This window comes from Coenobita brevimanus, chromosome 53 (assembly GCF_032717465.1).
Source record: "Coenobita brevimanus isolate Jiangsu-jjx chromosome 53, ASM3271746v2, whole genome shotgun sequence".
Classification (NCBI taxonomy): domain Eukaryota; kingdom Metazoa; phylum Arthropoda; class Malacostraca; order Decapoda; family Coenobitidae; genus Coenobita; species Coenobita brevimanus.
This window is the reverse complement of record NC_137006.1, coordinates 43,129,241-43,156,740: the sequence shown is the minus strand read 5'-3', so window position 1 is coordinate 43,156,740 and position 27,500 is coordinate 43,129,241. Positions and strand designations below refer to the sequence as shown.

At 45.3% G+C, this 27,500-nt stretch overlaps 1 protein-coding gene across 1 annotated transcript in view; it reads left to right on the top strand.

Annotated features, from left to right (window-relative positions):
- Positions 1-138: 138 nt before the first annotated feature.
- Positions 139-27,500, top strand: part of LOC145400754 (uncharacterized) — a 66,793-nt gene continuing 39,431 nt past the window's right edge. Inside the window, exon 1 of the mRNA XM_080273191.1 lies at positions 139-253. The gene's annotated coding sequence lies outside the window, so the exon portion shown is untranslated. The remainder of the gene's footprint in view (positions 254-27,500) is intronic.

Here is a 27,500-nt window from a genome sequence, read left to right as displayed (position 1 = left end):
AGGCTGCCGCTAGAGGTCTCGCGGCGTGGATCTCCTGCCAGGTTCAGTGCTCATCCAGACGTGAGGTGGGGGAGTCGTGCGCCGCCGGGCTCTCGATTACGTACTGAAGTGCTCGCTTTCGGATCTCACTACTTCTTTTATCGTGAATATCGGTGTTGTGTGTGTAGTGCCGGGGAAAATATCCGCTCATCCTCCTGTCCCAGTGGATTTTAAAGTGAGGAGAGACAGGAAAGTTTCGCTCTCAGACAGACAGGTAAGCAAATCCCCCCAACCCGCACACGTTTTCATTGCATTCTGAACTTTTAATCGGGTTCAGAAATGGATCTTCAGGCTACAGGGAACTGGTGATAATCTAGGAACTATAATATGCCACCTAGACTTATTTTAGCGAGTTTAATTGAGCTGAGAATGGCGAGAAAGGAAGTATATGTTTTTTTTCTGCTCGGGGTAAGAATAGTTCGAGATGAGTTTGGCGAGCGGAGTCTAGGGCGACGTATTTACAAAAGTTCCCAGCTGAGTTTTCTCCTTTATAGTTAACATTTATCCCTTATCGCTTCATTTTTTCGTATTTTTCCACATGTAATATTATTTTTTAAGTGTTTTGGAGGCGTGAGCGAAAGGAAACGTATTTAAACACAATCTCAAGCATAATTCGAGATTGGGAAGGTTCCAGAATACGACTTTGAGAGCACCGGTGGGCACAGACAGCGCTGCTTCTCAGGGGGAGGGGAGGGGGGTCTGGTGGATCTCTGTTGGTCACTTTAACTCTCCTTAGGACCATTTGAAGACGATTTTGTTCAGCTGAGAGTGAGTCACAGGAGTTATAATATTGCCCATGTTAATTATTCCATTCAACTCTGTACTGGGATAATTACAGACAATATTATTGACTTTCGGTTAATTGCAGGGACTTGAGTGCTTATATTGCCTCCATGAACCGTCTGATGGGGCTGTTAACGCCTTCCCTTCAGCGATTTATTTTCCCGTTGCACCTTAGTAATGGAAATCATGGAGTGTTGACTAATTCTGAGATAGTTTTTTTTTTTCTTCATGTTTTACCGTGTTTGGATCAAGCATGCCCATCATCATCATCATCATCATCACCACCACCACTATCATCATCATCATCATCGTCACCACCACCACCACCTACTCATTACAATCGTCATCCTTTCATTCATCCTATTGTCTCATTGGCTTAATTATCATCATCTCATTCACATCATTGCCACCATCATATTGTTGCATGTTCGTCGTCATCATCATCATCATCATCGCCATCAACATCACCATCATCATCATCATCAACAACAACATCATCAACAACAACATCATCATCGTCATCATCACGACCACCACCATCACCATCATCATCATCACCACCACCACCACCACCACCACCACCATCATCATCATCATCATCATCATCACCATCATCATCATATCACCACACTATAATCATCTCAGACCTATTCATCCTTTCATCATCACCATCATTCATCACCATATCATCCACCATCACTACAGTATGGCACTAGTCACGAAGAAGTGCAGCTGAAAGGATGTAGGCCCGTTGCAGTGTTGATCTGAACTGGGACGAGATTAGCACTACAGTATAAGGATGCTAGTCACGAAGAAGTGTTGTTTCCTCTCATTTATTTCTCGTAGCATCCTGTCAGTAGCACTTCTTCGTGACTAGTGCCGTATACTACTTAAGCATATTGTCAGACTTAGGTGCCGTAGCTAATATTTCGGCCTTGTGTAGCACTTCTTCGTGACTAGCACAATATTGTAGCCTTCATTTCCTGTTACTATACAACCACCCTGCAAACATTCCATAGCACTTCTTCGTGATTAGCACCACCATACAAGTGTTATATCTCTTGTTACAGCTCTAGCACTTCTTCGTGACTAGCATCGTATTGTAGCGTTGATTTCTTGTTACATCTCAGACAATACAACCCCCCCCCCCGCAAACTTTCAATAGCACTTCTTCGTGATTAGCACCACCATACGAGTGTTAAATCTCTTGTTACAGCTCTAGCACTTCTTCGTGACTAGCATCGTATTGTAGCGTTGATTTCTTGTTACATCTCAGACAATACAACCCCCCCCCCGCAAACTTTCAATAGCACTTCTTCGTGATTAGCACCACCATACGAGTGTTAAATCTCATGTTACAGCCCAGGATAACACTAACTCTGCATCCTTTCCATAGCACTTCTTCGTGACTAGTGCCATATTCTAGCGTTAATCCATTGTTACAGCTCACACGAGAGGGCAATTTTACGCCAAGTTAGAGTGAACAGAGTGTAGACAGGCCCATATTTTCATGCAAGGAAGCTCCCTAACACCCCTTCCTAAGCGATTTATTTTTCGTTTTACACTTTGCCATCCTCTTCCGTGTCAGCTAAATCATTCTGAGGGCTCTCTCTCTCTCTCTCTCTCTCTCTCTCTCTCTCTCTCTCTCTCTCTCTCTCTCTCTCTCTCTCTCTCCAGGAATAGCATACAAAACGATATTAGCCACCCGTATCCGGAAATAAATCGGTAAGGAAGAGGTGTTAGGGAACTTCCTTTACTGACAAGAATACGAGCCATAGGTCTTTATCCATGTCAGGTAAGGACGCTCCCTAACACCTCTTCCTTAGCGATTTATATTTGGATATGACTGGGTAGTATTCTTTTGTATATATGTTATTTATGCAGAGTATGGCGAAGTTTGAAGGATTTATAGAACAGAACAGTAAGGTTAAGCAAAATAAATCGCTTAGGAAAAGGTGTTAGGGAGCTTCCTTAACTTAAACATGCCCTTACCTGATATTAACCTAGTTCCTTAGAGTAATGAGCAAAATAAATCGCTTAGGAAAAGGTGTTAGGGAGCTTCCATATGAGAATACCTGCCCTTACCTGATATTAACCTAAAAATAAATCGCATAGGAAAAGGTGTTAGGGAGCTTCCATATGAGAATACCTGCCCCTACCTGATATTAACCTGAAAATAAATCGCATAGGAAGAGGTGTTTGGGAGCTTCCTTGCCTTACCTGCCCTTACCTGATATTAACCTAAAAATAAATCGCATAGGAAAAGGTGTTAGGGAGCTTCGTTACCTTACCTGCCCTTACCTGATATTAACCCAGTTCCTTGATTACCTCCCTTGCTTAATATCAAGGTGATCTGAAGAATTTGACGCCCACTTAAGTTCTCCAAGGTGTGTGTGTGTGTGTGTGTGTGTGTGTGTGTGTGTGTGTGTGTGTGTGTGAGGGAGAGAGATGGCCCTGTGTTTGTTGTAGGTGCGTTTCGTGTGTGTGTGTGTGTGTGTGTGTGTGTGTGTAATGGCCATGTGTTTCTTGTAAGAGAGAGAGAGAGAGAGAGAGAGAGAAAGAGAGAGAGAGAGAGAGAGAGAGAGAGAGAGAGACAAAGAAATGTGGTAACTATGACAACGGCGACCACGAGAGAGAGAGAGAGAGAGAGAGAGAGAGAGAGAGAGAGAGAGAGAATAAACCCCATCCACAAGTCCTGACAGAAGCTAAACACTTTCTATGATCAATCACAAAAATAAATAACTAAATAAATAAATAAATACCAGTAAATAAAAATCACCCATCGTCATCTTTGTGTGTAAAAGTTGCCATGTTTTTTTTTTTCACTCATTTTAAAATCTCAATATTACACGTTTTTTCGATAAATAATAATTAAAAAAAAGATTCAGCTGTTTTACATATATGCATCTTTAGGCTGTGTGCATCATTTATTATTATTATTATTATTATTATTATTATTACCGGTATTATTATTATTATTATTATTACCGGTATTATTATTATTATTATTATTATTATTATTATTATTATTATTACCAGTATCATTGTTATTATTATTATTATTATTAGTGTAAAAAATATGAAGGTGCGATTACTACTACTATTAATACTACAACTATTATTATTATTATTGTTACTACTACTACTACCAATACAACTGTTATTTTAATTATTATTATTATTGTTATTATTATTATAGCGTATTTACTCTAACTTGACAGATCCCTAACCTCTTTCAGCTCAATGGATAGCCGGGTGTGGTTAGATTCTTAGATGGTTTTGAATAGTAACCAAGGAGACTCGTCCCTACCTCATAACTAAAGGCCATTGAATTCAGTATAACCATGGCTGTGTTATTAAGTTATAAGAGTGACCAGTTCCCAGTGAAATGAAAGACTCTCTCTCTCTCTCTCTCTCTCTCTCTCTCTCTCCCTCCTGCTCGCCGTTGTCATAGTTACCACATTTTCTCTCTCTCTCTCTCTCTCTCTCTCTCTCTCTCTCTCTCTCTCTCTCTCTCTCCGTTGCCATAGTTACCACCTGCTGACATCTTCCTTGTTGCAAATCCACCTGCTGACACCTTCCTTGTTGCACATCCACCTGCTGACATCTTCCTTGTTGCAAATCACCTGCTGACACCTTCCTTGTTGCAAATCCACCTGCTGACATCTTCCCTGTTGCAAATCACCTGCTGACATCTTCCTTGTTGCAAATCACCTGCTGACATCTTCCCTGTTGCAAATCACCTGCTGACACCTTCCTTGTTTAGATGTAGAGATATTTGGGGCTGCTGTTACATAGGGCTACTTGATCACCTGCTCTGCTACTACTACTACTACTACTACAGCCACTACAACTACTACTACTACTACAGCCACTACAACTACTGCTACTACTACTACTATTACTATTAATACAACCACTACAACTACAACTACAGCCACTACAACTACTACTACTACTATTACTACTACAACCACTACGACTACAACTACAGCCACTACAGCTACTGCTACTACCACTACTACCACCACTACTACTACTATCACTCTACTGCTACGACTACGACTACCAGCCTACTACTACAACTTACTGTTATCTATAACCAGCTGCTATTACTGTTATCTATAACCAGCTGCTATTACTACTACCACTAGCACCGGGTGGTGGTGGTGGTAGTAGTAGTAGTAGATATAGTTGTAGTTCCTGTTTCATCCTCCTCCTTCAGTCCACCATCGTCCTTTTGGGGGATAGGGAGGGAGTTGAGGGACGTGTGTATAACCAGGCAGTGGAGCCGCCCAGTTATATCAGTGCCACCACGTGAAGGCGTCCCCCTCCCCCACCTGTTATAACCCTTCCTGACCCCTATCCAGGTTCAGGTGGGTTGATGGCCAGGTGTGGTCAGAATGGAGGGTGGATTTGACTAGTAACCAAGGAGACGCGTTCCTACCTCATAACTAAGGTTTATTGAAGTTGAGAGAGAGAGAGAGAGAGAGGAAGTTGAGCTAGTTTTTATGTGACGAGTCTGGTCCCTCCCTGCTCTCTCTCTCTCTCTCTCTCTCTCTCTCTCTCTCTCTCTCTCCAGTTCGTTCCTTAAGGTCCGTCAGTCCTCCTACGCGTAACACCCCCCCACATGTCACCACTTTGGCACTGATACCCACCGTCCATATTGAATACATGCTCAGAGTGTAATCATCTAGGTGTGTGTGTGTGTGTGTGTGTGTGGTCAGAGTTATCATCTAGGTTTGTGTGTGTGTGTGTGTGTGTGTGTGTGTGTGTGATTTGATTGACATATAAAACAAACAATTTCAGAGGTTGTGTTTGTGTGTGTGTGTGTGTGTGTGTGTGTGATTTGATTGACATATAAAACAAACAATTTCAGAGGTTGTGTTTGTATGTGTGTGTGTGTGTGTGTGTGTGTGTGAGAGAGAGAGAGAGAGAGAGAGAGAGAGAGAGAGAGAGAGAGAGAGAGAGAGAGAGAGAGGATTTTATTGAACATGAAAAATTGTCCTATAGTCCGTTCACACCAACTTGGCCTAAATTTTCATCCCTTTGCAGCTTATATCACGTAGCTCAGTGGCAGAGAATAAGTGTTACGGCTCCCTTCCACTTCTTCGTGACTAGCATCATGTTCTAGTGTGTATCTCTTGTTACCACTCAGCATTCAGGAAGGAGAGATGGCAGATTTTAGGCCAAGTTAAAATCATCCACTGCTCGATCTCTGGCAGCCATCCAAGTCATGTTAAAATCATATTCGTATCGTCTGTAAAGGCTCCAACATGCATGCGTCGGCCTTGGTCACCCAATGGCGGCTCTTCCTACTGCTCGATCTCTGGCAGCCTCCCAATTCAGTCCCCTATCCCTGAGGTCACTAAATAAAGTATAATATCAGCCTCGCGTTCTTCCGGCCTGCAGCCCTTCTCTCAACCACTTGTCCTGGCGATTTTAACCCTCTCAGCGTCAGGACAAATCTAGTATTTATTTGTTCCGTATTCTCGTCGGTTATGGAAGCTCCCTAACACCTTTTCCTAAGCAACTTCTTTTTTTTTTTTCTTTGTGTGTGTGTGTGTGTGTGTGTGTGTGTGTGTGTGTGTGTGTGTGTGTGTCCGACTCTGGGCATACGCTTCACAGCCTGCTCCCAAGGCCCAGTAATCCTCCTACGTCTATTCACCTCCACATGTCACCACTTCGGCGCTAACACCCACCGTCCATATTGAATACATGCTAGGGGTGTCTCATACAGTAACTTATTTTTTCTAGTTAAGTATTAGACGATTTTATTCAGCTGAGGAGGACGCTTGAGAATGAAGGCTGGATCAGAGGCCGAGGAAGCTCCCTTGCACCTCTTCCTTAGCGATTTATTTTATTTTATAGGGGTGGTTGATATCAATTTGTATTTATATATATGCTGAGTAGGAGGTATTTGAATGCTTTAGATGACACGGAAGAGGAGAGTAAGGAGGAGAAAGCAAAATAAATCGCTTAGGAAGAGGTGTTAGGGAGCCTCCTTAACCGTTGTATTTATATATGCTGAGTATGGTGGTATTTGAATGCTTTATATGACACGGAAGAAGAGAGTAAGGAGTAGCCTAGTAAGCAAAATAAATCGCCTAGGAAGAGGTGTTAGGGAGCTTCCGTAACCGACCCTCTCCATGCCCCGGATTTGTATGCGGTATATAAACCCTCCCTAATACCGTATTCATAAGGACAGTTCACGTACCTCTCCAGCATAGGAATTAACCCACGGCCGTCACCACTCTCCCCTTCGCCCTTTCACTGCGATGACGTATTTTTCTTGAGCGTACGAGATGCGTACAGTAGATTCGGACCTACGACGTATTTACTGTTCACCTCCGAAGCTAAGTACTGGCGACCATCATCCACTCACTTGATGTAGTGCTGCCTACTTCCTTCTGTCTCTGTATCTGTCTGTCTGTCTGTCTGTCTGTCTGTCTGTCTGTCTCTCTCATTCGTTTTCTTTCTGCCCTTCTCTCTTCCTATTTCTCCCATCCTTCCTGTCACTCTTTATTACTCTTCTTTCCACTTCGGGGGACTCTACACTGAGTGACAAGCCTAATGATTACCTGTAACCCAGGTAACCATTTATAACGCTGGGTGGTCAAACCATGTAGCCAGGTAACGGGGTGCTGTGGAGCCCTCTGTTGTCCTGCATCGGCTGTCCAGTAACCAATCCTTCAGATTCTTCCCCGCCCTTCGCCGTGGTGAGGCGCTGTCTGCTATAAGGAAATATCGACTTACAGCAGGGGCGGGTTCTTGCCTGCGATTGATGGGGTTGGTTGACTAGATAGAAGAGGGTTACTTAATAAATTTGCCATCTAGCTTTGTGAAATAAGCTACAAAGGACGAAAAGCTGGGCCAGGTTAAGGTGAAAGAACCGTAGCAAGGTTAATCTATCCATGTATTGCCAGACGCCTTAATCCCGTAAGGGGTGGCCACAAACAAATCTCCTCCATGTCGCCCTGTCCCCCGCCATTTCATTGCCCTGCTTCCAGCTCACACCCCCCTCTCTCATATACCTTTCCACTCCATCCCTCCATCTCATCCTTGGCCTCCCCCTCCACCGATGTTAATGAAGGCTATATTTAACCCCTCCGGTTGCAAAATAAATCGCTTAGGAAAAGGTGTTATGGAGCTGAATCAAATCGTGGGTGTGTAGGAGGGATTAGATGTGTCAGACGTAACTATTTATCTATAGCCCGACGCCCTAATCCCGCAAAGGGTGGCCGCAGACAAAACGCCTTCAGGTCGCTCTGTCACCCACCATTTGACTACCCTCCCCCCAACTCACCCCCCCCTCCCTCATATACCCCTCAACTCCATCCCTCCACCTCATTCTCGGTCTTCCCCTCTCTCTCCCTCCCTCCACCTCACCTACATACACCCTCTTAGTCAGTCTTTCATTCTCCATTCTCTTCACATGTCCAAACCACCTCAGTGTATTTCTCCTAATCTTCTCAACCACATCCACATCCACCCCACAGCGTTCCTTCACTTCTTCATTCGTCAACCTGTCCCTCCATGTCACTCCACATGCTCCTCTCAAGTAACTCATTTCCACTGCTCTCACTCTTGACTTGTTCCCCTCTTTCAAGGTCCACGCCTCGCTTCCATACGTCAGGGTAGGGATCACAATACTATCATGCAGTGATTTCTTAACTTCCATACTCACCTCCCTATTTCTCATCATTGCTTTCAGTGCACCAACAACCTTCCTTCCCTGCTGTACCCTTTCACGCACTTCATCCCCCAAGACCTAACCTTGTCCAAAATAGGTGGCCTTGTGTTGTGAACCTGTTGACGTCATTGGCTGATTATATTCATGTCACCGCCTATGTTATTTGCGTATTGGAGGCCTCGTAGTAGTAGTAGTAGTAGTAGTAATAGTAGTAGTTCTTCTTCTTATCATTATTATTATTGTTGTTATTGTTGTTATTATTTTATTATTATTATTATTATTACTATTATTATTATTATTATTATTCGCTCATCTTAAATATCTGGACCAACTTGCCTAGCCCCGGGTTCCTACGCTCCTCATGGGGCAACATAGGATTGGATGATGGATGGATGTATTATTATTATTATTATTATTATTATTATTATTATTATTGTTATTTTTATTATTATTATTATTATTATTATTATTGCTATTATTATTATTGCTATTATTATTATTATTATTATTATTATTATTATTATTACTATCATCATCATCACATACCGATTATTATTTTCTGACGAATCTCTCTCCCTCTCCACCTCAATCTCTCATTCTACCGCTTTCTACCACTACTACCACATATGCTACGACTATCGCTACCACATCCACCACCACTGTTACTACACCTACCAGTACTGCTAGAGCTACTACTACCACTACCACACCTACTACCACTAACACAGTAACCTAAAACTACCACCACTACCACAATTATTACCACTACTACGACTACCACCAATACTACCACTAACGCAACGACCACAACTACCACCACAACCACCACCACCACCACCACAGCTGACGTGGGGGGGGGGTGTAGGTAGAATTATAACAGTTTAAATATAAGCTGTTAGTATGAGTAGGTAGGTAGGTAGGTAGGAAGGTTGGTAGGTAGGAAGGGTTGGTAGGTGGGAAAGTTGGTAAGTAGGTAGGGTAGGTAGGTAGGTTGGTAAGTACAGTAGGTAGGGTGGGTAGGTAGGAAGGTTGGTAAGTAGGTAGGTAGTTTGGAAGTGTTGGTAGGTAGGTAGATAGGAAGGTTAGGTAGGTAGGTGGGTAAATACAGTAAGTAGCAAGAAAGAAGAGAGTGTAGTAGGTAGGTAGGTAGGCGGGAAGGATGGGGAAGTAGGTACTGTAGGTAGGATGCTGTTGTTATTACCGTATGCTCAAGAGGACGCCCAGGTAGGTAAGTAGGTAGGTAGGTAGGTAGGTAGGTCCCTCGAAGGTGTATATAATATTGATACCGTAAGTAGGTAGTACGGTGGGTAGATAAGCAGCGTAAGTACGTAGTTAGGTAGGTAGGAAGGTATTACGGTAAGTAGTTAGGTAGATAGGTATGAGGATGACAGTAGGTAGAAAGGGAGGTAGGTAGGTCCGTAAGTAGGTATGTAGACAGGAAGGTAGGTAGGTACTGTAGGTAGTAAAGGAGATTGCTAGTGCGGTAGGTAGGTAGGTATTGTCTCTATACTGTAGGTAAGTAGGTAGGAAAGGTTTTGGTAGGTAGGTAAGTAGGAAGTGATGGTAGGTAGTTGAAGGTAAGCAGGTAGGTAAGGAAGAGTAGTAAGTAGGTAGGTAGGAAAGGAGGCAGCTAAGTAGGAAGAAGGGAGGGAGTAGGAAGGAAGGGAGGGAGGTAAGTAGGAAAGGAGGGAGGTAAGTAGGAAGGAAGGGATGAAAGTAGGAAGGAAGGAAGGGAGGTAAGTAGGAAGAAGGGAGGGAGGTAAGTAGGAAGGAAGGGAGGTAAGTAGGAAGAGAGGGGGAGGGAGGGAGGAATGGAGGGAAGGGAGGTAGGGAGGGAGGGAGGGATTGCAAGCGATGCATAAGAAGTAATCCACACACACACACACACACACACACACACACACACACACACACACACACACACACACAGTCTCTCTCTCTCTCTCAGTTTCTTTCCTTTTCCTGCCTTCCCTCCTCTATACCTCTCTGCCTACCTGCCTGCCTACCTGCCTGCCACCCCCTGCCTGCCTCTCTCATCAGTGTGGAGTGATTAAGTGGAGTAGGCAAACAGAGCGTGACCATTGACACCCTGCCTCACTCCTGCCTACCACTGCTGCCTCTCTCCTGCCTCACCACTGCTGCGTCACTGTTGCCTACCACTCTGCTGCCTCTCTCCTGCCTCACCCCCTGCTTCTGCCTCACCATTGCTGCGTCACTGTTGCCTACCACTCTGCTGCCTCTCTCCTGCCTCACCCCCTGCTTCTGTCTCACTCCTGCCTCACCATTGCTGCCTCACTTCTGCCTACCCCCCTGCTTCACTCCTGCTTCACCTCCTACTGCCTCGCTTCTGCCTCATTTCTCAGTTGCCTCACTCCTGCCTCATTTCTCAGTTGCCTCACTCCTGCCTCACCCACCTGCTGCCTCACTCTTGCCACACTTTTGCCTTACCCCCTGCTGCCTCACTTCTGCCTCACCTCCTTCTGCCTTACTCCCCTGCTGTTCATTCCTGCTTGCTTCCCTGCTGCCTCACCCCTGCCTCACTTTGCCGCACCCCTGCCTCACTCCTGCCTCACCCCTCGTGCTCGGTAGTAATGTTGTGTTGATTGTGGTAGTGGTGGTATCTTTGTAAGGTAGTTGTGGTAGTGGTAGTGGTGGTGGTTAGGGTTCTTGTGGTGGGGAGAGAGAGAGAGAGAGAGAGAGAGAGAGAGGAATGGCTTTGTGAGAGGGAGGAAGACAGGGAGGATGGGAGGAAGGAGAGAGAGAGAGAGAGAGAGAGAGAGAGAGAGAGAGAGAGAGAGAGAGAGAGAGAGAGAGAGAGGAATGGCTTTGTGAGTGAGGGAGGGTGGGAGGGAGGAGAGAAAGATGGGAGGGAGGTAGGGAGAAACAGAGGGAGGGAGGGATTGAAGGGGACGAAAGGGAAAGGGAGGGAGGGAGGGAGCAGGAGAAAAGGAGAGAAAGGGAGGGAGGGAGGAATGCCTTTGTGAGATTGGAGGGAGGGAGGGAGGAAAGGAGGGAAGAAAGTGAGAGAGAGACAAGGGACTGTCCATTGGTGTGACCTTGAGAGAGAGAGAGAGAGAGAGAGAGAGAGAGAGAGAGAGAGAATAATTAATATGAAACTCAAGCTTTCTATTAATATCCGTAAATTGGGAGAGAGAGAGAGAGAGAGAGAGAGAGAGAGAGAGAGAGAGACGCTTTCCTCTTCAGCCCGTGGACCTATTCAGTAATTTAAACTTCAGACGATTATACTCAGCTTATGGTGGGGTTTTACGAGCCAGGGGGGGTTAAGTACACCCTGCAAAAATCCCCTGAAACTCTAGGTCTTTGGTAAACTGAGGAAAATCGTCGGGGGAAGAATTAAATTGATGAGAATAAATGATTAATTGTTATTTCTCTCTCTCTCTCTCTCTCTCTCTCTCTCTCTCTCTCTCTCTCTGTGCATATATATAATGTATATATATGTCTCTATAGGAAGATAGATAGATAGATATACATACATACATACACACATACATACATACATACACACACATACATACATACACACACATACATACATACATACACACACATACATACATACATACACACATACATACATACATACACACACATACATACACACATACATACATACACACATACACACATACATACATACACACACATACATACATACAGACAGACAGACACAGGCAATGTTTTATTATGCCTTTCAAACATTATTATTTTATTTATTTATTTATTTATTTATCTTTACAGGTGAGCTGACGTCCCACCTGTCCATTAATCACTACCGGGTACACCTGACCAGGTAAATCACCCCTTTATTACAAGGCCATGGTCTTTATTTTAGCACTGTATTTATGATTATTGATTTATATATATTTATTTTACACCATCTTTAGTCTTACTCATATTTTAATTCTTTATTTAATCTCCATTATCTTATTTTATCGTGTATTTAATTTTACTTCCTCTATATATTTATTGTACTTCCTTTATTCTTGTTCTTGCCTAATGTGCTGTGTTTATTTGTAGTAGTGGAGAAATTGACTGTGTGGAGTTGTTATGGTTATTGTAGATGTTATTATTATTATTATTATTATTATTATTTTAGGGGGAGGAGGGAGGATGGGTGGGTGATGAAGTGCTAGGTGATGGGGTTGGGTGGAATGGGATGGGTAGGTGACGGAGTGGGAAGGGGGTGGGTTCGTGGTGGGGTGGCGTGAGATGGACTGGGGTTGTGGGTGGTGGGGTAAAGTGGGTGTGTTTGTGGGGGGGTGGGATGGGGGGTGTTTGTGGGGGGATGGGATGGGGTGTGTTTGTGGGGGGATGGGATGGGGTGTGTTTGTGGGGGGGTGGGATGGGGTGTTTGTGGTGGGATGAAGTGGGATAGGGTGGTTGAATGGTTGTGTTGTGATGATATGGGTGATGACGTGGGGTGGGGTGGGGTGTGTTCGTGGTAGGGTGGGGTGGGTGGGGGTGTGTTCGTGATAGGGTGGGATGGGGTGTGTTCATGGTAGGGTAGGGTGGGTGGGGATGTGTTCGTGATAGGGTGGGTGGGGGTGTGTCCGTGGTAGGGTGGGGTGGGGGTGGGTGGGGAGGGGGTGGAATGAGAGTACTTTACCATGAAGACGGTGCTTGTACCAGGCAGTGCGATGGCGGGGCGAAATTTCTCTTATAAATATTGTACGTGGAAAAAAAAAGAAAAGAAAGAGTGTGGTTACTGATTTCAGAATGAGAGAGAGAGAGAGAGAGAGAGAGAGAGAGAGAGAGAAATACTAGCGCTATTATTAGTATTGCTTGACGAGGCAGGTACTGTAGGTGGGGAGAGAGAGAGAGAGAGAGAGAGAGAGAAATATCACTGTACGAGGTAGGCAGACAAAACAGATAGATAGATAAGTAGGTAGATAGATAGATAGATAGATAGATAGATAAGTAGGTAGGTAGATAGATAGATAGATAAGTAGGTAGGTAGATAGGTAGGTAGGTAGGTAGGTAGGTAGGTAGAGAGAGAGAGAGAGAGAGAGAGAGAGAGAGAGAGAGAGAGAGATACTACAGACCCCCACCACAACAGTTCTATGTAATCCTTGTTCATCCTATCTGACCTTTCATTTTTTTCTCCCAGTTGCCTTTAGGGGACTGGGTGGGGTTCTTCACTGAGTAGGGAGGTCGGGGCTAAGACGGTTAACCCTCTGGCGATCAGGGCAACTCTAGGGCCTTAATTCCAGCCGACCAGACGATTTTATTCAGCGGAGAGAGAGAGAGAGAGAGAGAGAGAGAGAGAGAGAGAGAGAGATGGAGGAAAGAGTGAGGATGGAGGGCAGGAAGGAGAGAAGTGAAAAGGGGAGGAAAGACGAAGAGAAAGGGAGGGAAGGGAAAGGATGAAGGAAGGAGGGAGGGAGGGAAGGAAAGAAGGAAGAAAGGAGGAAGTTAAGAGGGGGAGGAAGACGAAGAGAAAGGGAGAGAAGAGGAGAGTAGAAAGGAAGAAGGAAGGAGTGAAAGAAGGGAGGGAGGGAGGGAGGGAGTGAAGGAAGGAGGGAGGGAGGGAGTGAAGGAAGGAGGGAGGGAGGGAGGGAGTGAAGGAAAGAAGGAGGGAGGGAGGGAGTGAAGGAAGGAAGGAGGGAGGGAGGGAGTGAAGGAAGGAAGGAGGGAGGGAGGGAGTGAAGGAAGGAAGGAGGGGAGGGGGGAGGGAAGGAGAGAGAGAGGAAGGAGGGAGGGAGGGAGGGAGTGAAGGAAGGAAGGAGGGAGGGAGGGAGTGAAGGAAGGAAGGAGGGAGGGAGGGAGTGAAGGAAGGAAGGAGGGAGGGAGGGAGTGAAGGAAGGAAGGAGGGAGGGAGGGAGTGAAGGAAGGAAGGAGGGAGGGAGGGAGTGAAGGAAGGAAGGAGGGAGGGAGGGAGTGAAGGAAGGAAGGAGGGAGGGAGGGAGTGAAGGAAGGAGGGAGGGAGGGAGTGAAGGAAGGAAGGAGGGAGGGAGTGAAGGAAGGAAGGAAGGAGGGAGGGAGTGAAGGAAGGAGGGAGGGAGGGAGTGAAGGAAGGAGGGAGGGAGGGAGTGAAGGAAGGAAGGAGGGAGGGAGGGAGTGAAGGAAGGAAGGAGGGAGGGAGGGAGTGAAGGAAGGAAGGAGGGAAGTCGTTCAGTTACCCGGCCTTGACTACTCCATCCCTCCCCACCCTCTCCCTCCCTCCTTCCCACTCCCTCCTTCCCTCCCGTCTTCCTCTCTCCCTCCCTCCGTCTCTCTCTCCCTCCCTCACTCAACCCACAGGTCATCCACACATCCTCCCTCCCTCCTTTCATCTCTCACCCCTTCCCCCCTCCTCCCCTCCCTTTCTTCTTTCTCTCCTTTCTTCTCCCTTCCCCCTCGCTCTCTCTCTCTCTCTCACCCTCCCTCCCTCCCTCCCTCCTTTCTTTCTTCGTTCTCTCCTCCCTTCTTCTCTCCTCCTCCCTCCCTCTCTTCTCCCTCCCTCCCTCCCTCTCTCCCTTTCCCTTCCTTCTCTTTCTCTTTCCTTCCCTCCCCACTTCTTTGTCTTATCAACCTGTAGGCTATCTCTCTCTCTCTCTCTCTCTCTCTCTCTCTGTCTCTGTCTCTGTCTCTGTCTCTCTCTCTCTCTCTCTCTCTCTCTCTCTCTCATCAAATTTACCACCACCAACACCAAAACCACAATCACTACACCCACAACAGAGAGAGAGAGAGAGAGAGAGAGAGAGAGAGTAGCTTAAGGCGATCGTGAGTAATTTGACCTATCTACCTTCTACTCTTAGTCTCAACAAACAGTAATCCAATCTAACCTAATCCTAGTCTACTCATGTCTAATGTAATCTAATTTAGTCCATCCTAATTCACCTATGACCTGACCCAACCCGACCCAACCTAACCTTACCTAACCTAACCTAACCTAACCCAACCCAACCCAACCCAACCTAACCTAACCCAACCCAACCTAACCTAACCCAACCCAACCCAACCCAACCTAACCTAACCCATCCTAACCTTACCTAACCTCAACCATATTATAAGTCTCACCTAACCTAACCTAACACCTCTTCCTTAGCGATTTATTTTTGGGGGATATGGCTGGTTAATATCCCTTTGTACGTTACTTATGCAGAGTATGGCGATATTGGAAGGATTTATGTAACGCAGAGGAGGACAGTAAGGTGCAATTAGTGAAATAAATCACTTAGGAAAAAGGTGTTAGGGAGATTCCTTGGCCGACGAGAACACTGGCCTTTCCCTCTGCCTATGACCTCCAGTTTTCAAGACGTGATGTGGCTACAGATCTTTCACATATACTTGGCAAAATTTTCGTCCTTTTTCGGCTTATTTCACATAGCTCAGTGGCAGAATAAGACAAGGCTAAATTCTATACCCTTTCCATAGCACTTCTTCGTGACTAGCATCATTTTCTAGTATTACTCTCTTGCCTCAGCTCAGTAGTCAAGATGGAGATATGGCAAATTTAGACCAAGGTAGAGGGAATAGAGTATAGTTATTTGTAAAGATTTTTTGTAATATATTCTAATTGACTTTCCCTAGCACCTTTTCCTTAGCGATTTATTTTGTATATTAAATCATTTGTATATTAAACATTCTCTTTTTATTCTGATTTATGTCTTTTTAATTTCAATATAATATGCATACTTTTTTTTTTTATACGAGAAGGTAATTGGGAGTGTTAAATGATTCGCTGAAGAAGAGGTGTTAAGAATGCCCCTAATGCAATGGGAATATGACAAGGATACACAATGATTTTGCTAAATATTCTGGCTAGATCTCTCTCTCTCTCTCTCTCTCTCTCTCTCTCTCTCTTTCCTAATTAGTGGGAGCAATGAACTTTCTCTCTCAGTAATAGTGTGTGTGTGTGTGTGTGTGTGTGTGTGTGTGTGTGTGTGTGTGTGTGTGTGTAATTTCTGAACATATAGGCTGTGTGCGTATGTAAGTTTTAAGCTTTTGCGTACATGATGGGTCTAGGTCAAGTAACACACACACACACACACACACACACACACACACACACACACACACACACACACACACACACACACACACCTTCCCACTTCATTACAGTCACCAACGAGAGAGTGAACAACAATTTCGCACAGTTAAAGCAATAATTTTTCACAACTGCAATGATTTCTAGTCGGCTATTTTCACGTAACAGCTAACAACAATACCATCCCACGGAGTAACAAGGCCAATTCACTCATTAACCTTCTCCCTGTCGCTAAATCACCCTCATTTTGACATTGATGGCCTCTGAGGGGGTGAATTTGTAAAGGTTTGTGACTGGAAGGAAAGGGGAGTCTTTGCTAGGTGTTAATATGAGGTGTAATGGTATTTGGTGGAGCAAAGTAGGAATGATGCTGGTTTACCCTACCCTGCCCTGCCCTACCCTATCTTACCCTACCTTACCATACCTTGCTGTACCCTATCCTACCCTACCCTACCCTACCCTACCCTGCCTTACCCTACCTTACCATACCTTGCTCTACCCTACCCTACCCTACCCTACCCTGCCTTACCCTACCTTATCATACCTTGCTCTACCCTATCCTACCCTACCTTACCCTACCCTACCCTACCCTGCCTTACTCTACCTTACCATACCTTGCTGTACCCTATCCTACCCTACCCTACCCTACCCTGCCTTACCCTACCTTACCATACCTTGCTGTACCATATCCTACCCAACCCAACCCAACCCCACCCTCCCCTCCCCTCCCCTCCCCTCCCCTCCCCTCCCAACCCCACCCCACCCTCCCCTCCCCTCCCCTCCCCTCCCAACCCCACCCTCCCCTCCCTCCCTCTTTCCTCTCTGTCTGTATATCTAGCTAATTAAGCCGTGTAACACCTGGGAATTAATATCCACCTGTAATCAACGTTCGTATTGCCATATCAACCTCACCTGGGGATCTTTGAGTTGAATGAAGGTGTGTATAGGACTAAACTAATTCTAATTTAGGCTGGGCATGGGTTAGATTAGGTTAGAGTGAGAGGATTAGCAGTAAAAAGGGTTAGACGGGGTTGAGGTAGGTTGGATATGGGTTAGATTAGGTTAGATTGAAAGATTAGCACTAAAAAGGTAAGATGAGGTTGGAATAGGTTAGGTTAGGTTAGGTATAGCAATGTAGAGGTCATTTGAGGTTAGGTGTGGCTAGATTAAGTTGGGTTAAATTGGGTTGAGTAAATCTAGGTTGGGTTAAGTTAGATTGGGTGAGTTTGGTTGGGTTAGGATATGTTAGGTTAGGCTAGGGTAGGGTGGGGTGGACAGACGGGTGAGGCAGGATGGGGTGAGGCAGGGAGGGGTGAAGCAAGGTGGGGTGAAGCAAGGTGGGGTGAGACAGGGTGGGGTGAGGCAGGGTGGGGTGAGGCAGGGTGGGGTGAGGCAGGGTGGGGTGAGGCAGGGTGGGGTGAGGCAGGGTGGGGTGAGGCAGGGTGGGGTGAGGCAGGGTGGGGTGAGGCAGGGAGGGGTGAGGTTGAGGCTGCTGGAGCGAGATGGCAACTGAGGTCGTCAACCCTTGTGGTGGGGTTGCCAACTACACCCCCGTCTGCCTTCCTGCCTGCCTGCCTCACCTCGCCTCTCCTGCCTCACTTCACATGCCCTGCCTCACTTCACATGCCCTGCCTCACCTCACCTTTATTGCCCACCTCACTTCACCTTTACTGCCCACCTTACTTCACCTGCCTCACCTTACCTGCCTCACTCCACCTGCCTCACATCACCTGCCCCACTTCACCTGCCTCACCTCACCTGCCTCACCTCACCTGCCCCACTTCATCTGCCACTTCACCTGCCCCACCTCACCTGCCTGACCTCACATGTCTCACCTAACCTGCCTCACCTCACCTGCCTCATCCCACCTGCCTCACCCCACCTGCCTCACCCCACCTGTTTTACCGTACCTTCTTTTCACCTGTGGACCGGCCTTACCCACCCTGCCTCACCCCACCCTCTCCCCACCCATCTTTGCCTCACCACATCCCGCCGTGCTCAGCCCTGCCTCACCCCCACCCATGTTTGCCTTACCTAACCTTTTCTCACTCCACCCTGCCTTACTATACCCTTCCTTACTCCACCCTGCCACACCCTACGTACCCACTCCTGCCTTACCCCACCCTCTCACACCTAATCCTACTCAGTCTCACCTTATCCAGCCTCACCCCACCCATCCCTGCCTCACCCTACCATACCTTACGTAGCCAGTCCTACCTCACCCTGTCCTACCTACCCCACCTATCCAGCCTCACTCTATCCTGCCCACCCCTCATCCTGTCTCACCCCACCCTGTTCCACCCCATGCCTCCCTGCTCCACCCCATCCTCTCACACCTAATCCTACTCAGCCTCACCCTATCCTGCCTACCCCCACCCGTCCCTGCCTCACCCCGCCCTGCCTCACCACTGACCTACCCGTTAAGTTCACAGTTAATTGTTCACGACCGTCCAGGGCAGCAGGAAGGTCAGAAAATGCTATCCCCTCCATCCTGACACCCTCCATCCTGACTCGCTCCATCCTGACTCTCTCCCTCCTGACTCCCTCCCTCCTGACTTACTCCCTCCTGACTCCCTCCCTCCTGACTCCCTCCCTCCTGACTCCCTCCATCCTGACTCGCTCCATCCTAACTCCATCCTAACACCCTCCATCCTGACTCCATCCTAACTCCCTCCACCCTGTTCCTAATCATGCTGGGGTCCTGACTCGTTCCTAATCTAATCTAACTTAATCTAACTCATCCTAAGTCCACCGCCTTGGTCCAACTTAGTCATGTGTTCCAGCTCACTTAAGGTTCTGATCTGATCTAACTTATCCTAACTTACCTCATCCTAACCTAACCTAACTACCCTAACGTACCATCCTCAGCCTTCCACCTTCATGGTAATGGTTGGTCTGGTTCTCATGTAGCTAATCCTAACCCATCACCACCCTAACTTCATCCAGTCTGCTTCTAATCTCTCTGGGATTCTAACTTGATTCTAACTCTTACCTAACCTAACCCAACCTAACCTAACCCAACCTAACCTAACCCAACCCAACCCAACCCAACCCAACCCAACTCAACCTAACCCAACCCAACCCAACCCAACCCAACTCAACCTAACCTAACCCAACCTAACCTAACCCAACCCAACCCAATCTAATGTCACCCAATCTAACCAAATCAATCCTAGCCTATCCTATCCTCTCTGTTTTCTTATCCAGGTGGTTAGGTAGGGACCTTTAGTGACAGGTCCATCTCAGGTAAGGAAGCTCCCTAACACCTCTTCCTGAGCGATTTATCTTACTATTAGACACCACTTTCCTCGTGCATGTTATATAAATCAACCTAACATCTCCATACTTTGCCTAAATAACGTACAAAATTATATGAACCATCCGAATACCCCCCCAAAAAAATAAATAAATAAATAAATCGCTAAGGAAGAGTTGTTAGGGACCCTCCTTACCTGGCGGTCAATTAGCACCTTTGATTAGCAGGTGTCAGGTGAATTAGGGACCTGGGGCGTTAATTGATGGTTTACACACCTCACATTTCACCTTGTTTGTGTTTGTGAGATTGGCATATGGTTTGTTAGTGTTAGATTAGACATGCATACACATATACACACACATACATACACACACATAGGGCCTACATACATACCGTACACACACACACACACACACACACACACACACACACACACACACACACACACACACACACACACAACTTATATACATACATACACACATATAAACATACGTACATACATACATACATACATAAATACATACATATATACTGATACATACATACAGTACACACACACACACACACACACACAAAACACTAGTATGCCGGGTGTGTGTGTGTGTGTGTGTGTGTGTGTGTGTGTGTGTGTGTGTGTGTGTGTGTGTGTGGTTGTAAATAAGGCAACGAAATAAAACTCAGCACCACCAACAAAAAAACACCTACACCATAGCCTACACCAAACACCTACTGTAATGGCACCTTCTTCCTTTGCAACTCTACCTTCGTCATTAATTATTCTCGTCTTCATTTACTGATATCCCGCCTGTGTGTGTGTGTGTGTGTGTGTGTGTGTGTGTGTGTGTGTGTGTGTGTGTTTAGATGATGCTGTTGTTGTATTCTTGTCTGTCATGCTTGCTTTTGAAGTTAGGGCTGTTTTTAATGTGTGCTGGAAGTGTTTGATAGTGCGTTGTGATGTGCTTGTGTTGTGATGTGTTAGTGTGTTGTGATGTGATAGTGTGTGTGTGTGTGTGTGTGTGTGTGTGTGTGTGTGTGTGTGTGTGTGTGTGTGTGTGTGTGTAACTTTATAAAGGCCCCATCATCCTTGCCTCGGCCTTGCTCTCCGAATGGCACAGGTCTCCACGCTGCTCGATCTCTGGCAGCCTCCCTATTCAATCCCTTATCCATGAGGCCACACTGTATAACCTCATCCCAAGTCGTCTTCAGTCCACCTCACGCAGCCTTACTCCCAGCGTGCATACCTCTCACCCTCCGCACCCAGTTGTCACCCTCCATCCTCTCCACCTGCCCAAAGCATCTCAGTCTACCCCTTCTCATCACAACACTAATACATTCAAGTCCCATCCTTCCTCTCAGCTCTTTATTCGTAATCCTAACTCTTTTATACTGTTACTCTCTCTCTCTCTCTCTGCTTTCTTCTTGTTATTGTTGTCATTTTTGGATGTGTTGTCTTCTCTTGCATCTTGTCACGTGGTGGTGGTGGTGGTGGTGGTGGTAGTGTGGTGGTGGTGGTAATGGTAGTAGCAGTGATAGTGGTAATGGTGGTGGTGGTGATGGTAGTGATTGTAGTAGTAGTGGTAATGGTGGTGGTGGTGATGGTAGTGATTGTAGTAGTAGTGGTAATGGTGGTGGTAGTGATGGTAGTAGTAGTGGTAATGGTGATGGTGGTGGTAGTAGTAGTGGTGGTGGTGGTGGTGATGGTAGTAGCAGTGACAGTGGTAATGGTAATGGTGGTGGTGGTGGTGGTGGTAGTTGTTGTGTGGTGATGGTAGTGATTGTAGTAGTAGTGGTAATGGTGATGGTGGTGGTAGCAGTGGTGGTAGTAGAAATGATGGTGATAGTGGTGGTAGTAGTGATAGTGGTAATGGTGGTGGTGATGGTGGTAGTTGTTGTGTGGTGATGGTAGTGATTGTAGTAGTAGTGGTAATGGTGATGGTGGTGGTAGTAGTGGTGGTAGTAGAAATGATGGTGATGGTGGTGGTAGTAGTGATAGTGGTAATGGTGGTGGTGATGGTGGTAGTTGTTGTGTGGTGATGGTAGTGATTGTAGTAGTAGTGGTAATGGTGATGGTGGTGGTAGTAGTGGTGGTAATGATGGTGATGGTGGTGGTAGTAGTGGTAGTGGTAATGGTGGTGGTGGTGGTGGTAGTAGTGGTAATGGTGATGGTGGTGGTAGTAGTGGTGGTAGTAGAAATGATGGTGATGGTGGTGGTAGTAGTGGTAGTGGTAATGGTGGTGGTGGTGGTGGTAATGATGCATGTTGTTTGTTGTGGTTGGTGTCTGTGTTTGTTGTGTGGTTTGTGGCTGGCGATAATGTGATAGTGTTGTGTTTGTGTACAGATTGTGTTTTTGTTCATGTCATTGTTTTCATTGTGTGTGTGTGTGTGTGTGTGTGTGACAATATTGCTTGGTTTTGTGGTTGTGAGTATAATGTAGTAGTGATAGTATTAGTAGTGGTAGTAGCTGTAGTAGTAGTAGTTGTTGTTGTTGTTGTGTACCGCTAGTGTTGTCAATTATTAGTTATAGTGGGTGTGGGTGTTGATGATATAGTAATGGGTGTATTGTGGGGGGGGAGGTCTTGGTTGTGTGGTAGTGGTGGTGGTTGGGTGGTAGTGGTGTCTTGGTTGTGTGGTAGTGGTGGTGGTTGATGTGGTAATGGTGGTGGTTGGTCGTGTGGTAGTGGTGGTGGTTGATGTGATTGGCAATTGGATGGAGGTTATGTAGGCTATATATTAATTATTATTTTTTACGAAAGGTGTAATAATTGACCAGAATAGCAAGGTAAATATAATTCTGATTAAGGGTAATAACAGAGAAATATTTACCGTAAAGGAAAGATAATGTGTAAGGCTGTGTTATAGAGGGATAATATTTCAGTGGCTCTTCACATATTGGTACTATTTATCCCTGAACAATGTACATCAGCATATATGAACAAGGTGGGTCTCTGTTACGTGTGAAAGCATAACCCTGCCGTTCAACTGGGACGTGCATCTCTGTTGTTTTATAAAGCTTTTTGCACGGCATGTGGGGTGTGACTTTAGCCTGTGCCTCACCCCACCACACCACACCACACCACACCACACCACACCCCACCACACCACACCACACCACACCACACCACACCACACCACACCCCAACCCCAATACTCCCCTTCCACCCCATCCCATCCCATCCCACCCCAGCCCACCCCACCGTGTCTGTTCACTGATATGCACAGACCAACACACACACACACACACACACACACACACACACACACACACACACACACACACACACACACACACACACACACACACACACACACACACACACACATTCTAACACCTACTTTCACAGACATCACTCTTCCTACTGACACACCTCCATTCAGTATATTCGCTCATACTCTTGTTTAATTATACATGTGTTTACACCGTGTCTGTTCACTGACATACACAAACACGCACATACAGACATCTTAACACGTTCACAGACATCACTCTTCCTACTGACACACCTCTATGCAGTCTTCTTCAGTTCACGATTTTTTTTTTTTAGAGGATTGTCAACTCTGGAACTGTCTCCCTCTGTCTGTATTTCCTGCCTCCCATGATCTCCAGTCTTTCAAACGCAGTGTGTCCAGGCATCTCGAAATGAACGGAACTTGAATTTGGCTCTCTTTTGTATTGTTTTTGTTTTTTTTCTTGGAAGGAACAGTTTGCGTGCTCAGCCTTTGGTTCCTTCTTCCTTGCATTTAAAGAAAAATCAGTATTCTTCAGTTTTTTTTTTTTTTTTAATAGAAATGGGAATAACACCTAATTTTTGACTCTTCTCGGTGGTAAGGGTGAGAGATGCAGAGGGATAGATGTAAACCAAAATAGATGTAAACCAAAATAGATGTAAACCAAAATAGATGTAAACCAAAATAGATGTAAACCAAAATAGATGTAAACCAAATAGATGTAAACCAAAATAGATGTAAACAAAGTAGATGTAAACAAAGTAGATGTAAACCAAAATAGATGTAAACAAAATAGATGTAAACCAAAATAGATGTAAACAAAATAGATGTAAACCAAAATAGATGTAAACAAAATAGATGTAAACTGATACGTGCTGTGTATACCGAGTTACTTTATAAATCAAAATCCAGACTGCATAACTCCAGGCAGGGGTGAATGTCCTTCCCTGTCCACCCCTCCTATCCCTGTTGCTGTCAGTAGTGAACCAGAATAACACTGTATATAATTATGATGATGATGATGATGATGCTGATGATGATACTACTACTACTACTACTACTACTACTACTGCTGCTGCTGCTGCTACTACTACTGCTACTGCTATTAAAAAGTACACACGTGGATAAAATCGTGCTTTTGTATGGAATAATAATAATAATAATAATAATAATAATAATAATACGAAATATAAAATGGCCCTTATGGCTGTTATACATGAGACAGTAATAATAATAATAATAATAATAATAATAATAATAATAATAGCACTACTGATAGAAATAACAGCAGTAATGATAATGATAATAATAATGAGGTAACAGTAATAATAATAATAATAATAATAATGACATAACAGTAATAATAGTAATAATAATAATAATAATAATAATAATAACAGTAATGATAAAGAGAGACTTGTACTTGTCCCGGGTAAATGAACTCTGATAGCTGCAGGCTGTGTGTGTGTGTGTGTGTGTGTGTGTGTGTGTGTGTGTGAGAGAGAGAGAGAGAGAGAGAGAGAGAGATGATGTGTGAATGTGTGAGTATATGACTGTCTCTGTATATACCTGTGTGTACGTATGACGTGACTGTATGAGTGAATTTGACTGTGTGTGTGTGTGTGCGTGTGTGTGTGTGCGTGTGTGTGTGTGTGTGTGTGTGTGTGTGTGTGTGTGTGTGTGTGTGTATGTTGCATTGTGTACGTATGTTAATAGGACTATGTGTTGACCTGTGTGTGTGTGTGTGTGTGTGTGTGTGTGTGTGTGTGTGTGTGTGTGTAAATCAATATAGCTCGTTAACTAGAAGTGTGACCTCTAAATCAAACCAAATATTCTCTCTCTCTCTCTCTCTCTCTCTCTCTCTCTCCCCATCCCTCTCTCCCTCCCTGTATTGTCTCTTGTGTTTTCCTTCTCCCTCCCTCCCTGTCTGCCTCCCTGTCTCTTTTCCTTCACTCCTCCCTCCCTCCCTCCCTCCTTCTCTCCCTCCCTCCCTCCTCTCTCCCTCTCTCCTTCTCTCCCTCCCTCCCTCCTTCCTTTTTTCGTCTGCGTGTCTTCCTCTCTCTCTCTCTCTCTCTCTCTCTCTCTCTCTGCATCCCTTGACTTCATTGCATGCAACCTCCTCTCTGTCTGTCTGTCTGTCTGTCTGTCGTCCCTGCCTTTATTCTCTGCTCCCTTCCCTCCCTCTCTACCTACCTACCTACTTACCTACCTACCTACCTACCTATCTGTCTATCTATCTATCTATGTGTCTTCCTACTTACCTCGTTCCCTCCTTTCTACCTACTTACCAACCTACCTACTTACCAACCTACCTACCTACTTACCTACCTACCTACTTACCAACCTACCTACTTACCAACCTACCTACCTACTTACCTACCTACCTACTTACCTACCTACCTACTTACCTACCTACCTACCTACCTACTGTACTTACCTACCTACCTACCTACCTACTTACCTACCTACCTTTTTTTCAGGCCTGTAATCTTTTCATACTAACGTCTTGTTGATGTTGTTGTTGCTTGTTGTCTTTCCTCCTCCTCCCCCTCATCATCATCATCATCATCATCATCATCATCATCATCATCATCATCATCATCATCATCATCATCATCATCTTCTTCTTCTTCTTCTTCTTCTTCTTCTTCTTCTTCTTTCTCCTCCTCCTCCTCCTCCTCTTTCTCTTATTTGTGTGCAGGTTACGTACACGTTCTTATGCACATACATACATACATATATACATACATAAATTTAGATAAATACATAAAATGGTATACATTCTTTTAACATTCACTAAAACGTTTACATATAACATCACATACATTCACAGGTACACACATGCACATTAAGAGTTGCACATACATACATACATAGGCTACATACATACATGGTCTCTCTCTCTCTCTCTCTCTCAAGGTGGCTTTACCACAGGTTATATCAAAATTGCAACACACACACACACACACACACACACACACACACACACACACACACACACACACACACACACACACACACACACACACACACAAAACCATCCCATCCCATCCCATCCCATCCCATCTCATCCCATCCCAACCCATCCCAACCCATCCCATCCCATCCCATCCCATCCCAACCCATCCCAACCCAACCCATCCCATCCCAACCCATCCCATCCCATCCCATCCCAACCCATCCCATCCCAACCCATCCCAACCCATCCCATCCCATCCCAACCCATCCCATCCCAACCCAACCCAACCCATCCCAACCCAACCGATCCCATCCCATCCCAACCCATCCCATCCCATCCCAACCCATCCCATCCCATCCCATCCCATCCCAACCCAACCCATCCCATCCCATCCCAACCCATCCCATCCCAACCCATCCCATCCCAACCCAACCCATCCCAACCCATCCCATCCCATCCCAACCCAACCGATCCCATCCCATCCCATCCCAACCCAACCCAACCCATCCCATCCCATCCCAACCCATCCCATCCCAACCCATCCCATCCCATCCCATCCCATCCCAACCCAACCCAACCCATCCCATCCCAACCCATCCCATCCCAACCCATCCCATCCCATCCCATCCCATCCCAACCCAGTCCCAGGCCACAATAATTTTAACCACTCTTACGTAAGCAAAGACAGTGAGAAATTCCCATCTGGTCTGTGAGAGAGAGAGAGAGAGAGAGAGAGAGAGAGAGAGAGAGAGAGAGAGTGAGCGAGTGGGTGTCATTGCAAGGAATTAGAGCAAGGTTGTTGTAGCATCATAGACGAAGGTGATGATGTGATTACTCTGAAAGGTGTTTATTATTATTATTATTATTATTATTATTATTATTACTATTGTTTTTATTAGTAGTAGAATTTTTGTTATTATTATTATTATTATTATTATTATTATTACTACTACTACTACTACTACTACTACTACTAATACTACCACCACCACTACTACTACTACTTCTGCTGTTGTTATTATTACTATTATTATTACTACTATTATTATTACTACCGTATATTATCATTATCATTGTTATTGATATTATTGCTATTTTTTTATATATTCTGCTGCTGTGATTATTTTTTTTAATACACCTATTAATCTCTCTCTCTCTCTCTCTCTCTCTCTCTCTCTCTCTCTCTCTCTCTCTCTCTCTTATTATTATTTTTATAGTTGTTGTTGTTGTTGTTACTCCCATTCCTTTAAAATAGAGCGAGGCCAGATAGAATACATGCCTAAGGCGCTGACGTGATTGTGCTAAGGTGAGAGTGAGAAGTGCATGTGATAGGGGTTGTATCACCACCACCACACGTCACCACCACCCTCGTCACCACACCACCACCACCACCACCATCATCACCACCATCATCATAATCATAACCACCACCACCACCACAATCGTCACCACCACCACCACCACCACCATCATCATCATCATCATCATCATCATCATCATTATAATCATCACCACCACCACCACCACCACCACCACCAAACTGAACTAGAG